The following is a 16,204-nucleotide window of genomic DNA, read 5'->3' on the forward strand; positions in this document are numbered from 1 at the left end:
CCCAGTGTACATTCCACTATCTACCTGCTGTGTTACTCCCAGTATACATTCCACTGTCTCCAGTGTTATCTCCAGTGTACATTTGTCTATCTGCTGTGTTATACACAGTGTACATTCCTCCAGCAGTGAGTTGTTCTTCAGATTGCTGCACATGAACATTTGCATTCATTCACTGAGAAGATTAACCCAGATCGTGGCTGTAATTCCCTGCTAACAAAACAGGACATCGATCTCTGTCTACAAATAAAATTCAACCTCACTGTCCCCAGTTAGAATCGCATTCATTTCAGCTGGTGATCTATCCCTTTCTCTGGAATTAATTTCCAGTTAAATATTGTTTCAGTCACACGTGAATCAACTAACCAAAGTTAACACGCACACATCTCTTTGAAAATGCACAATTCTTATTTGGTCCATAATTGCACCAACTTGTGAAATCTATCACAGATCCATCTGTCCCCATCCAATGGCCCCACTGTGGGAAAGAAAGAATATCATTAATTTATAATACAGACTGCCTATCTATTGAAAAATTGGTTATATAACAAATGTGAGTTGAACATTTGAGAGTCTCCCACATAATAACAATCGTAATTCATTAATTAGCTGCATTGGATAGACAGCTGGAGCCTGTCAAATACATATTCTGTGGCAGGCTGGAGCCCCAGATGACTTATTATCACCTGAAAAACTAAACATGCAGAAGGAGCTCCCAATTACAGGGGCCTGACGTATCAAAGTTCGGTTTAGCTCATGTTTTACAGTGTACACAGGAAACTGGCGATATGGTGGCTTGCTCATTTCAGAATATGTTTACCCCACAACGACAGAGAGTTAACAAGGAGAGGGAGTGAATGATCACGAGGAAGACATGAAAGAACAGGCAGGCAGTACAAGAATCCCACAGAATGTGACTCTGACAAACCAAATTTGGTCGGATGGAGATACCAGAAATCCTAACCATAAACTTTCAATCTAACTTAAACAGTGAAGTGGTTGAAAATGTTGTACCATTGTCAAAAAGGAAGTGAGGGATAATTTCAGTGTCTACAGACCAATCAGTTTAATGTCAGGAGTGGGAACTACTTAAATTATTATTGAGGAAATAATTAATTAATTTAAGAAGTATGAGTTCATAAGGAACATCCAAGTTAAATATTCACAATTTCTGATTCACTTTCAGATGCAAGATTGTATAAAAGCCAGAGTTTCTCTTACTTTAGAAAGTGGTCACAGCCAGGCATTCACTGACTGAGAAATTAACTTAATCTTATTACACATTGTGATGACTCATGGAATAGTTGCCCATTACAATAAACCTATACAGATCTTCCCAAAACTCTTATGATGAACTTGGTGGGAACAAGCACTGGAAATCTTTCTCCAGTGGTCCCCAGCATCACACATGCCAGTCTTCAGACAATTCATTTCACTCCAGGAGAAATCAAGAAATGGTTGGAAGCATTAGGCCCTGACAATATTCTGGCAATAATGATGAAGACATTTGCTCCAGAACTTACCACACCCCTAGCCAAGCTCTTTCAGTACAGCTACAACACTGACATCTACCTGACCATGAGGAAAATTTCCCAGTCTATGTCCTGTACACAAAGGAAAAGCATGACAACTCCAACCCAACTCAACTGGATTCACCATAAAAATATAGTGGCTCCAAGAACAGGACAAAAGCTAGGAATACTGCAACAGGCAACTCACCTCCCAACTTGCCAAAGTCTGTCCAACATTGACAGGACACATTGATGGAATGCTCCCCACGTGACTGGATGAGTGTAACTCCAACAACACTCAAGAAGCTTGACACCATCCATCACAAAACACCTGTTTGATTGACATTGCATCCACAATCAGTCCTTCTACTACCAATGCTCTGAAGCAGCAATGCGTGTACCATCCACAAAATGCCCTGCAGAAATTCACCAAAGATCCTTAGACTGGCTCTTCCAAACCCATAACCACTGCCACCTCAAAGGACAACGCTGCATGATATGGAACATTGCCATCTGCAAGTTCCCTTCCAAACCGCTCCCCATCCTAATGTAGAAATATATCATTGTTCCCTCAGTGTTGCTGGCCAAAATCCTGGAATTCCCTCCCAAGTAGCATTGTAGGTCAATCTACAGCCATGGATTGCAGCAGTTCAGGAAGGCAGCTCACCACAACACTCTCAAGGACACTAGAGGCAGGAAATAAATGCTTGCCAACCAGTAATTGCCATGTTCCATCAGAGAATTAATGATTCTAAACCCCACTACTCAATGAATCATCACAAGTTTGCAATATGAACAATTTAACCTTCAGATAAAGCCAGACTGTGACCACTATCTAAGATAAAGTGAACACATGCCATGTTTCATCAATGAACAGGAAAACAAAAAAAATTAGAACAAACATATCTTCCATGTGCAGCCAATACAGATTAATAATCCGTCTTCTACAAACTTAAGTTATGCTCATTTCAAATCCAAATGCACATTCATTCATTCATATGACAGATAAGGCAGATGAGACAGTCTTTTTTAATAAATACCATGGGGAGAAAATATCAGCAAAAAGGCAGAAATACCAAGTCAAAGATGTGGAAGGAGGTCATTTTTACTTTTCTTTCGTGATGATGTCACCTTGTTGTCAAATGCAATTGATCAGTTGGCCCGAGGTCTTGGCTTGAGTTAGAAGTTTATTTCCTTTCTTATTACAGTGTCTTTGATTGTTTTCACTTACACACACAGTGAGAGAATGAATCTCACTTGCTGGCAGGCCTGAAAACCTGCATCCCATGGAGAGAAAGATCTTATGTATATTCTCTCAGAGATTTTTTCCAAATGGTCTCTCTTCATACTCAAAATGGTTTTACAATCACTGAATGTATTTTGCAGCACCTTCCAGTGGGCAATTTCTAACTCATTACCACTCTAGTGAATTACATTATCCATTTATATGAATATTTCAGTCAAGCCACAAAAAATGACAATAGACAATGCATCAAACAGACTGGTTTGAAAATAACAATTGAAATATTTTGTGGTGCAAGTGAAGTTAACAACTTGTCAGTTATGTTCTACAACATATAAGGGGTTCATCAAAATAATCTCATGAACTAATGTGGTCCCCTTGAAACCTTAATAATGTGATTAAATCTGCTGGCTCTTTTGAAGTACTTTTACTTCTTTTTTTTACTTTTCTCCTCAGTCTGCTGGTAACACCTGAATAGAAAAGAATTTAAACATCTCCAGGCTTAGTTAAGGCCTGCCTCTGGACTCAGTATCTTCAAAAAGTATCTTCTCTGCAAAGTGAACCAATTCCCAGTTTACAACTGCTGCTTATTCAATTGCAATTTGGCAGTGTCAGAGCCTCTGACAAAGGGGTATATCTGTGTAGCAAATGCAACACCATCCACCGGACATTTACTTACTCACTCTCTCATTCACACAAAAAAATGTGAATATCCTTGATCTTAATGATTTTAATTTGACATTTCTTTTATTTCTCCTTATTTCTTCCTTGGATACCTGTGAGTGTTAATGGGTATGATGAAACATTCCCATGGATTTTGGAGGTATTGAATCCTACTTTACAATTATCCCAAGGAATTTGCTGGTATTAATTTTAAAAAGTGAACTTCACAAATAACATTTGAGGAAACCATCACCCCCATTTCAAAATGGGAGTGATTTAAAAATACAAATCCCGGAACCATCTCCATTACATCCATACACATTACAGGCTAGGAGACTACAAAATAATTTAGCTCTTGTCAATACCTATACCCGATGTTGATGGCAACATTGGTACCTGAGAATTTCTCAGTGATCAAGGGGATTGCATTTTACTGAATTACGTCAAGCGTCTTGACTTTTGTTAGAACTGCACTAGTGGGGAGCATTCATTCACTTTCCGAATTTGTGCCTTGGGATGACGGACAGGTTTTGGGAAACAACAAAGTGGGTTACTTGCTACAGAATTTGCAACCTCTGCTCTTACCAGTCATCACAATATCTATATGACAAGTCCAGTGATCAGTGCAGCCGCTGGGATGTTGGTGGGAAAACATAGTGATGGCAATGTTCTTAAGTGGCAAGGGGAGATGGTTGGATTCTCTCTTGTTGGAGATGGTCAATGCCTGGCCTGGGTGTGGTCCAACTGTTCCTTCCATAGTCATGATTCTATAGGGACTTTCAAAATCAGACAACTACTTGAAGAAGGGTAATTATTGAGTTATCAGTAAAAAAATTGAGTTCTGGGACTAAATCAGAAAAATATTTTATTTAGTGAGCATAAACTTGATTAGCCAGTTGGTTTCCTTATGTATTACGCAATATTATGATCCAACTTGAACAACTCAAGACTACTTTACCTTGTAAATTTGATTCAGACCGATCCATGTTTCAGGATCTGTTTGCATTTTTTCATGTATCATCTGTTTAATGAACTTTCTCTGAGTGTGTGGAGGCAAGATGGCCGCCTGGAGCGATTGCTTTGCAATACATCTTTAACTAAAAATAAAAATAAAACAGGCCATTTGTTTATCACTTTTCTGCTTTAACTATATTCAGTTCTGTTGTTTTAAATAGTGGAACATTGTAACTTTAAAAGGAGAATCACAAAATATGCAGCCGCTGATTAAATGGCCATGTCCTCCAATACGGACTGACTCCAAACTAAATGAAAATTGGAACACAGACAGTTGTTACTCAGATTCTATTGTAGTTCGGTAGCTTGAATCCACCAGCCTGAGGTTCCAGCCGCTTTAAGTATGAGCTAACACTAGGTTGGGCTTGTGGTTGAATGTTCTGTAAACTGTGTTGAATTGTGCAATGTTGTCTCCTATAAAGCTGTTGATGGTTCCTGTATTCTATCTCACTTGAAAAGTGACCATTTCACACTAGTAGATTTACCACAACAACTTGGTATACGTGTGTCTCCAATTCAATTTTAGTCAAAGAGAATTTTGACTCGGAAACCATGGTTTAATGTCAGGAACACTGATGAATTTAGCAAGTTAATGGGAGTTGAAGAGTTACAACTGTTTAAATAACAATTGAGATTAGAGGTTCAATTCCAATTGTTATGATCCCTGCTGACATTATTACTGGACAAAGCGGATCCGGACCAAAATCTAGCTTGATAGATCATATGTTGATTTGTTTTTATTGAATTGAATCACAAACATGGAACTTTGCAGATTGGGTTTTAACAATAAAACAGAAACTTGTCACACAGGAGAAAATAAGATAAAATAGAATAAAGCTATTTTCAGATAACACAGTTCAAAAGATTACAAAACACAGTAAGAGTACAATCCCAGTAAACTTCAATGCAAGATGTATAATAGGCAAGTTACATGAACTGATAGTTTTAGTTAGTATTTGGAATTATGACATTATTGCGATTACAGGATTTAGATGTTTCAGGTGTGACAGAAAGGAAGGTAAAAGAGGTGGGGGAGTTGCATTACTGGTAAAAGAATGTCTCACACCTGTACTGAGGGAGCATACATCAGATGACTTGCATAGTGATGCAATATGGGTAGAACTCAGAAATTGGAAAGATGAAATCACAATGCTGGGGGTATACTACAGGTCTCCCGACAGCTAGCAGAAGATAGAGGAGAGAACATGGAAACAGATTTTGGAAAAATATAAAAACAGCAGGATTGTTGTGCTGAGTAATTTTAACTTCCCCGATAACAACTGGGACTCAGTACATGCGAAGGGCTTGGATTCAGCAGAATTTGTAAGGATATTCAGGAGGGATTCTTGACACAATATGCGAACAATCCAACCAGGGAAGGGGTATACTGGACCTGATTTTGGGAAATGAGTCCGGCCAGGTGAGTGAAGTTTCAGTGGGAAATAGTGACCATAATATTGTGCGTTTTTAGATACTCATGGAAATAAATTGCAGCAGTCCTCAGATAAAGGAATTAAATTGGGGGAAGGTGCACTCCAACAATATTAGGCAGGAACTGGAGAATGCTGGTTGGAGGCTGCTGTTTGTGGGTAAATCTATATGAGTCATGTGGGAGTATTTTAAACAGCAATTGATAAGAGTTCAGAAGCGGCACATTCCTGGGAGAATGAAGGATAGGTATGACAACCTTGGAGGACCAGGGATCTTATGACCTTGGTCCAAAAGAAAATGGAAGCGTCTATAAGGTCTGGGAGGATGGTAACCGATAAAGTCCTTGTAGTATATAAGGAAGATAGGAAATAACTTCAACCAGGAATTAGAAGGGCTAAAAGGAGTCATGAAATGTCATTAGTAAACAGGATTAAGCAGAATCCCAAGGCTTCTTATGCATATATAAAAAGCAAGAGCATAGTCAGGGAAAGGGTTGGCCCACTCAAGGACAAAGGAGGAAATCTATGTGTGGAGCCAGAAGAGGTAGGTCAGGTCCTAAATGAATACTTTGTGTCAGTATTCACCAAAGAGATGGAATTAGTGGAGAATGATCTCAGGGAAGGGACTGTTGTGTTTCTAAGCCAAGTTTCTAATAAAAAGGAAGAGGTGTTGTGCATCTTAAAAAGTATTAAGGTAGCTAACTCCCCAGGTACTGATGGGAACTATCCCAGAATATTGAGGGAAGTAAGCGAACAAATTGCTGGAGTGTTCACAGACTCTTTGTATCCTCTTTGACACCAGGTGAGGACTCAGAGGACTGGAGAATAACCAATGTTATCCAACAGTTTAAGAAACATAACAGGGATAATCCTGGAAATTACAGGTCTGTGAGTCTCACGTTGGTGGTAGGGAAATTATTTGAAAAGATTATTGGAGATAAAGATTTGTATACATTTAGAAGTTATTAGCGATAGGCAGCATGTTTTTGTGCAGGAGAGGTTGTGCATCACTAACTTCATCAAACGTTTTGAGGATATGACGAAGATGATTGATGAGCGAAACATGATTGATGTTGTCTACATGGACTTCAGTAAAGCCTTTGACAAGGCTTCACATGGTGGACTGGTACAAAAGGTGAAGTCACATGGTATAAAGGATGAGCTGCCAAGAGGAATACAGAACTGCCTTATTTTTTGCAAGGTTTGTGAAGATTTGTAGCTCTCGTTGAGGTTTAGGGTGTAGGTTTGCTCGCTGAGCTGTAGGTTTGATATCCAGACGTTTCATTACCATGGCCAGGTAATGAAACGTCTGGATATCAAACCTACAGCTCAGCGAGCAAACCTACACCCTAAACCTCAACCAGAGCTACAAATCTTCACAAACCTTGCAAAAACCTATGGGCGCAACATGCTACAACTTGCCCGAAGATGGGAAAGGAATGCCATCCGAGAGAATTCCACCTGCGAACAACTGCACTTCCTGCATGAATGTTTGAGAAAACAGGTACTGCCAAAATGTCTCCAATACAAACCGCCGATAAAAACACCTCAAGCCAGAAGTTTAACGAATGAAACAGCCGCAGAATGTTCCGAGAACTAATCAATGACGCCCACCACAGACTCCGAAAATACAACGGGGAAATTGCACGCCAAAAACCGTTATTCAAACAAGCAACAAATCAAGAATGGACAGACGCAGTAGAATGAGTCATAAACACCAAACAACGACAAACACAGATAGAGAAAAATCGGGACCTGAAGAAAAAAAACGATAACACAGGGGCATGGATGAAGAACTTATCAGACCGAACCCTATCAGACACAGAAAAAGCGGTACTAGTAAAAGGACTAAATTTCAATTACTGAGACGCTGACAAGAAGGATTTCCTCGCGGCATTAGAAACCACACTGAAGGACAACAAACTCACGGAAGAAACAAAGCAAATAATCAGACAGACAGTTGCACCTACTCTGAGCCGAAGGAGGGAAGGAAACAAACTGAACACACAAGAAAAGAAAGCCCTAGAAAACCTCAAAAAAGACAAAAACATCGTTATATTACCTGCAGACAAGGGTCGGCTCACAGTCATCCTGAACAGAAGGGACTACATTGAGAAAGCCAAGGCACTACTCGCAGACACCAACACCTACCAACAGGTGGCGCTAGACCAGACCCCAGAACTAGGAAACAAAATTACATATCTCCTAAGAAAATTACACAATTACGGACAATTAAACAAGACGGAATTCCAGAAAATGCAACCAGACGGGACCAACACCCCACGATTCTACGGACTACCAAACATCCATAAACCAGGAGCCCCCCTCAGACCCATAGTCTCACTACCCAGAACACCAACTTCCAGACTAGCCAAAGAACTACATGCAAGACTCAAATACCTCGTAGAAGAGTCACAGCACTCCATCCACTCAACCCAGGAATTCCCAAAAATCATCAAAAACACCAAAATAGAGGAAGACGAAACAATGATCTCATTCAATGTAACAGCACTGTTTACCTCCATCAACATCCACCTGGCAAAGGAAACACTTACCACACTTTTAGAAGAGACCATCACACAAATCCCAACTACCATCAATCACATTACAAATGAAAACATCATGAAGCTAGTGGACCTGTGCCTCACCACCCACTTCACCTTCAACAACATAATCTACAAACAAACCAACGGCACACCCGTGGGATCTCCGCTATCAGGATTCATAGCAGAAGTGGTAATGCAAAGACTAGAACAAACAGCCCTACCAACCATCAAACCAAAAATCTGGGTCCGCTACATAGATGACACCTTTGTCATCACAAAACGAAACAAGATAGACGAGACATTTAACATCATCAACAACACCCTCACAGGCATAAAGTTCACCCAGGAGGAAGAAACCGACAACAAACTCGCATTCCTGGATGTCACAGTCGAAAGAAAGGGCAACGGAGAACTACAAACCTGCGTATACAGAAAACCGACAAACACTGACCAAATACTTAACTACACCAGCAACCATCTCAACACACACAAACAAAGCTGTATCAGAACACTATTCCAACGAGCCACCACACACTGCAGCACAGACAAACTTTGGAAAACAGAGGAGAACCACCTATACAACGTATTCAAGAAGAACGGATATTCAAAAAATACAGTCTGCAGATTCCTCAAGAACAAACCACGACAAGCAGACCAAACACAACCAGAAACCTAACCACCTTACCATACATCAAAGAAGTTTCAGAAATGACAGCCAGACTACTAAGACCCCTCAGAATCCTTGTAGTACACAAACCCACCAACACTCTCAAACAAAAACTAACAAACTTAAAAGACCCAGTACAACCCATGGACAAAACCAACGTCATCTACAAAATTCCATGCAAGGACTGCCACAAACACTACATAGGATAAACAGGAAGAAAGTTAGCCACCAGGATACACAAACACCAGCTAGCCACCCTCTCTCCCTCGTAACCCTACACACGGATGAAAAAAAACCCCAATTCGACTGGGACAACACATCTATCCTGGGACAGGCTAAGCAAAGACATGCCAGAGAATTCCTAGAGGCCTGGCACTCCAACCAAAACGCTATAAACAAACACATAGATCTAGATGCCATCTATCAACCCCTCAGAAAACAAACAGGAAATGACATCACCACAAACCCCAGGAACCCCATCCAGGACAAATATATAAATCGAAAGCAGGAGACAACAGCTTCGCTTCACTTGGAGGTCTCCACTGATGATGTTACCTAGCCAGATAATGAAACGTCTGGATATCAAACCTACAGCTCAGCGAGCAAACCCACACCCTAGAACTGCCTTACTTATAGGGGACAGAGGGTAGTGGTGGAAGGATGCTTTTTGGAATGGAGAGCTGTGACTAGTGGTCTTCCATGGGATCAGTGCTGGGATCTCTGCTGTTCGTGATCTACATAAATGATTTGGAGGAAAATGTAGCTGTCTAAGTCATAGGGTTGCAGGCCATATAAAGATTGGTGGAGTTAAGGATAGTGAGGAGGATTGTCAGAGAATACAATCGGATATCAATCAGTTGGAGACATTAGATTTAATCTTGGATCACAATATCCCCAAATAAACAGGTACACACCAATTTTAAATTACCATAGCTAATAGGCATAAAGCCTAAATTGGCAGAAAATTGGCAGTTTATGTGGACCTATGTGAGGTGACGCATTTTGGAAGGCGAAGTACAGATGGAAATTGTACAGTGAATGGCACAACCTTCAGGAGTATAGATATGCAGAGGGTTCTGGGTGTGCAGGTTCACAGGTCACTGCGTAGGTAGATAAGGTAGCAAAAAAGGCTTATGGCTTGCTTGCCTTCATTGGAAGGGGCATTGAGTATAAGAATAGACAAGTTGGAGTAGCCATGGGCACCCGCATGGGCCCCAGCTATGCCTGCCTCTTCGTAGGATATGTGGAACAATCCATCTTCCGCAACTACACTGGCCTCACCCCCCACCTTTTCCTCCGCTACATCGATGACTGTATTGGCGCCGCCTCGTGCTCCCACGAGGAGGTTGAACAGTTCATCCACTTCACCAACACATTCCACCCTGACCTCAAATTCACCTGGACAGTCTCAGATTCCTCCCTCCCCTTCCTCGACCTTTCTATTTCTATCTCAGGCGACCAAATCAACACGGACATCTACTACAAACCAACCGACTCCCACAGCTACCTGGACTACACCTCCTCCCATCCTGCCCCCTGTAAAAACGCCATCCCATTCTCCCAATTCCTTCGACTCCGCCGCATCTGCTCCCAGGAGGACCAGTTCCAAAAACGCACATCCCAGATGGCCTCCTTCTTCAAGGACCGCAATTTCCCCCCCGACGTGGTCGACGATGCCCTCCACCGCATCTCTTCCACTTCCCGATCCTCCGCCCTTGAACCCCGCCCCTCCAACTGCCACCAGGACAGAACCCCCCTGGTCCTCACCTACCACCCCACTAACCTCCATGTACAGTGCATCATCCGCCGCCATTTCCGCCACCTCCAAACGGACCCCACCACCAAGGATATATTTCCCTCCCCTCCCCTATCAGCATTCCGTAAAGACCACTCCCTCCGTGACTCCCTCGTCAGATCCACACCCCCCACCAACCCAACCTCCACTCCCGGCACCTTCCCCTGCAACCGCAGGAGGTGCAAGACTTGCGCCCACACCTCCCCCCTCACCTCCCTCCAAGGCCCCAAAGGAAACTTCCATATCTGCCACAGATTCACCTGTACCTCCACACATATCATCTATTGCATCCTTTGCAACCGATGTGGCCTCCTCTATATCGGGGAGACGGGCCGTCTACTTGCGGAGCGTTTCAGGGAAAACCTCTGGGACACCCGGACCAACCAACCCAACCACCCTGTAGCTCAACATTTCAATTCCCCCTCCCACTCCACCAAGGATATGCAGGTCTTTGGACTCCTCTATCGTCAGACCACAGCGAAACGACGGTTGGAGGAAGAACGCCTCATCTTCCGGCTAGGAACCCTCCAACCACAAGAGATGAACTCGGATTTCACGAGTTTCCTCATTTCCCCTCCCCCCAGCCTGTCTCAGTCAAATCCATCAAATTCAGCACCGCCTTCCTAACCTGCAATCTTCTTCCCGACCTCTCCGCCCCCACCCCAGTCTGACCTATCACCCTCACCTTGACCTCTTTCCACCTATCACATTTCCGACGCCCCTCCCCCAAGTCCCTCCTCCCTATCTTTTATCTTAGCCTGCTGGACCAACTTTCCTCATTCCTGAAGAAGGGCTATTGCCCGAAACGTCGATTCTCCTGTTCCCTAGATGCTGCCTGACCTGCTGCGCTTTTCCAGCAACACATTTCCATCTCTGATCTCCAGCATCTGCAGACCTCACTTTCTCCTTATAGAATAATACAACGCAGGCCAGGCCCTTCAGCCCTCGACATTGCACCAAAGTTGTACCAAAGTTATGCTGCAGCTTTATAGAACTTTCGTTCGGCCACACTTGGAATATTATGTACAGTTCTGGTCACCACACTACCAGAAGGGTGAAGATGCTTTGGAGAGAGTACAGTAAAGGTTTACCAGGCCGTTGCCTGGTATGGGAAATTTTAGCTATGAAGAAAGGTTGGATAGACTGGGTTTGTTTTCACTGGAATGCAGAAGGTTGAGGAGTGATCTGATAGAAGTTTATAAGATTGTGAATGACATAGATGGCATGAAAAGTATGAGGCTCTTTCCAAGGGTTGAGGGATACATTCCTCAGGGGCACAGTTCAAGGTGCAAGGAGGGAAGTATAAAAGAGATGTGACTACCTGGCTTATGTTGCCAGAGGAAGCAGACACAATAGCTGTATTCAAGAAACACCTGGATGAATACATGAACAGGATGGGAATAGAGGGACAAGGATTCTGTAAGTGAAGATAGTTTTGGCATGGGAGGTAAAATGTGGCAGTGCAAGCTTGGAGGGAAGAAGGGTCTGTTCCTGTGCTGTATTGTTTTTTGTTTTTTGTTCATCTACTCCTATGTTAATATAGTACTCCAGAGAGAGTTTGTTTCTCTATTACATCAATAGGTTTATCTTAACTGGCTTTTTTCCAACTCTGGCATTGAGAATTTGCTAGCCCCTTCTTTGGTTAGTCACGCAATTGAGGTCGGACTTCCTCAGCTTCAAATACCCCTTTCAGATCTCTAGCCAAACATTTCTGTTCTGAAAGTTTCAGACTAAAACCCTTACACTAAGATAACATATTTCTGAACTTTATTTCGAGGAGAAACCATTTCATACATTTAACTTCAGCAAGGAATTCTGTGAGCTAGATTTAAAACAATACTTTCCAAGCTGTGGGTTTTTCTCCCAAGCAATTTTTAAAAAATGAATTCTTGATTCTCCGAACTGAAAACAAGATAATTCTCTTCAAAATTTACTGTGTCCACTTTTAAAGCTCTGCCAATGATACGAATCCCCATGAACACCCCAGGAATTCCCTGTCAAATTTCAGGTAAAAAAAAGTAGCTTCACAAAACCAAACAAGTTAAGCATTAAATCTCCTTAGATATATAGACAATCCCATATGCCACTAATTCAAATACAAACTCTAAATAAATGTTATTTATATATCAGGTAATTTAATCACATTGCATCGTTGTAATTAAAACTAAATATGACAGCCATCATCATCATCATCATCATCATCTAAGTTCCATAACTAGAATTGCATTTCCTACCAGGTCTCCATTGCTCCTGGTGCTGTCTGATGCTGAACTAAGCTGTTTGTAACCCTGTCATCCTCCTTGATCTTGAGCCGAGTTTCCAACCTCACATTGCTCCTTTATGAACCCGACCACTTCCATCCCTGTAACCTCATCCTATGCTTCTCTGATTGCGCTTGTCCAAGCTTTTGTACCTGGAAAGTCAGCTGAACATCAAGACACAACAAGGATCAAAGGTTCAAGAGGGAGAGAATCAATGTATTAGCCCTAAAGCAGCTTGATCAAAAAGAGGATTTCCAACCATAGTTTCCAGGAATTCCAGTCAATTCTTGTTCCATCAGAATTTTCCTCAGTCATCAGCGAAGTGTAGAAACTTGATCTCAGTGGTGAGATCAAATGACTCTCGCTGAGAAACGACCTGCTCAGCAATACCCAATTTGGTATCTGCTTGGGCACGAACAATGAGAAAAGATTACAAACAGATATAAGTTGATTCAGTGAATGTGCAAGATGATAACGGATGGAGTACAAGGTAGGAAAATATGAAATTATCTGCTCTGTGAGGAGGAATAGTAAAGATGTTTTTTTAAGGAAAGTGATTTTAAATGTGAAATGCAGAGGGATGTATCCATAAACATAAATCACAGAAAATTAACATTGAGATCCAGGAATAAAATAGGAGGATATGTGGATTGTGAGTCTTTGTTTGGGGATTTAAGGCAATCTTGCTACAAGGACGCATCTGAAGGACTGCGAATAGTTTTTTTTGAGTAATCTAATAAAAGTTTCCTTGAGAATGGGGTGCAGTATTTGGTCAAAGTGAAAACCCTGAGGAACAAATCCAATGGAGTTTCCAGAGATTTACCTCAGCATCTGTTCAAGTCCTTTTCTTTGGGGTGAACTGATAACAATAACCATAATAATACCAACTATTGGAACAGAAGCCATTCTGAGTAAGATCAATTGTATCAAAGGTCCTTTCAGGTTGTTTCTTTGTTTCCTGTTCAGGTTTCTTCACTTCATAATCCACAGCAACATCATCTGCAGTTCAAGAGAATTGGATTATAACAAGTCGTCCTCAAAAAACAGCAATTCCGAGCATTCACAGTGTAGTTCAGATTCGAGGTATCAGAATCACAGAATGATAAATCACCAAGGGAGGCCATTCGGCACACAGTGCCTGTGCTGGCTCTTGGAAAGGAATGTCTAATTAAACCCACTACTGCTGCGATTTCTCCAGGACCCTACAGCTGTTTCCTTATTGATATACATCGAATTCCCTTTGGAAAGTTATTACTGAATGTGCTCCATCTCCCTTTCAGATAGTACCCCTGCTCTAAGCAGAACAATTTACAGTATATCATAAAATTCTCCTCATCTCATCTCGCTTTGGAGACAAACTTGCAGGTGATGGTGATCCTGCATCATTTGCTCTTATCCTTCTAAGTAGCAGAGTTTGCAGGTTTGGAAGGTGTTATCGAGGGACAACATTCTCTCTAAGCTGCCTAGCTGTGTACCCACTTGGAGGTTCCACGTACATCAATCAGTGTGCCAACACATTGACATCTGCTCATGGATTCCTCAGTGAGTTGCTGCAGTGTATCTTCTCGATGGTACACATGGCTGCCTCTATGTGTCATCGGTGGAGGAAGTGAAGGTCAAAGGTGTCAATTGAATCCATTTTGTCCTGGAAGATGTTGAGCTTCTTGTCTCCATGTCAGAGCGACATTCTTCCAGAAAAGTGGGTTGTGTTCCATCACTCCTCTGTCACGTATCTTGTGGGGGGAGAGGGGGGGCGGGGAGGAGGGTGGACAGGCTTTGTGGAATCAGGAGGTGAGCTCCTTGCTGCAGAAATCCCAGCCCCTGACCTGCTCTTGTAATCACAGGAAATGTCAAGTCCAGTTTCTGGACAACAGTATAGGATGGGGCCTGCAGCCACTACATTTTGCAATTTTATAATTTTGTCATTTTATTTCAGCCTTGTTTTTATTTTGAAAATAACATAATTAACCTGCATAGAATTTTTAAAAATTACTTCATAGACCTTGATGTAAAGGTGTCTGATCAAGACAAGAAGCTAATCAGTGATGGAATCAAAGGCAAGCAGCTTTAATATTATTAATTGTGACCTTAATTTTATTTCTCCTCCCCCCTCCAAAACTGCTTTGTCTTGTTATTTTACATTGATCGAAGCAACATTTTCACAGCTGTCATCTGATCCAAGCTACTGTTTATGTTTTCTGACAAGAGGATTAAAGATAAAAGTTGTTGGTGTTTAATGTTCAAACGGATAACAGTTCTTGGGTATTTGATGACTCTGGAGATATAGGCCAGGCCTGTGAAGAGGTCGGGTGGAATGGGGTCAGGAGATGGAGTTTAATTGCTGGATGGTATAATCAAGATGAGGATGCATAAACAACTCACAGCCTTGTTATAACTGTGTGGAGAGCTGCCCAAGAGGTCTCGATGTCCAGACCTTTTGTTTCAGAAACTCTGAAAGGAAATCTTGAAAGGTTGGAGTGGAGCTAAAGATTTGTCTTAAAGATGACACGGTCTCCAGGATTCACTGCAGTTGAGTGTTTCATAGCCAACCACTAAAGAACACACAGGAAAAGACATTGATGGAGTTACTGGCCAGAAAGTCTATCACTGCGCAGATTATTCCGGGACTTGATGGTCCATGTCACAAGGGTTGTTTTTGATTTCAAGTTTAAGTCATTAATTTGGAATGATCTGACGATCTTGCTTGTGGACATACAATTTGGAGTTACTGTTTGTGCGCTGATACTGTTGCTTTCTTCCTTTCTTCTGATATATCTTTCCTCTTTGTGTTATACTATAACTTATACTTGTTTTCTATTATTATTATTCAAGAAAATTGTTGCTTCAGCATATTGCCCCACATTGTCACTCATTCCTGTTACATCCAGATCATGATCGAAAATGTAAGTGAGACTGCATCAGGAAGGCTCACCAGACAAATGTTGCTCGTGGGAGATTCAGTGATGGTATTGACACTGAATGTCAAGGCACAATGGTTGGATTCTCTCTTGTCAGAATGTTGTTCGGACCCATAGCCTTTGCAGTATCCAGTGCCTCCAAACTAGTTCTTGATATCA

The sequence above is a fragment of the Chiloscyllium plagiosum genome, unplaced genomic scaffold, assembly GCF_037043375.1.
Source record: "Chiloscyllium plagiosum isolate Xiang-an unplaced genomic scaffold, Cpla_swu_hap1 HiC_scaffold_23, whole genome shotgun sequence".
In the NCBI taxonomy this organism is placed as follows: Eukaryota; Metazoa; Chordata; class Chondrichthyes; order Orectolobiformes; family Hemiscylliidae; genus Chiloscyllium; species Chiloscyllium plagiosum.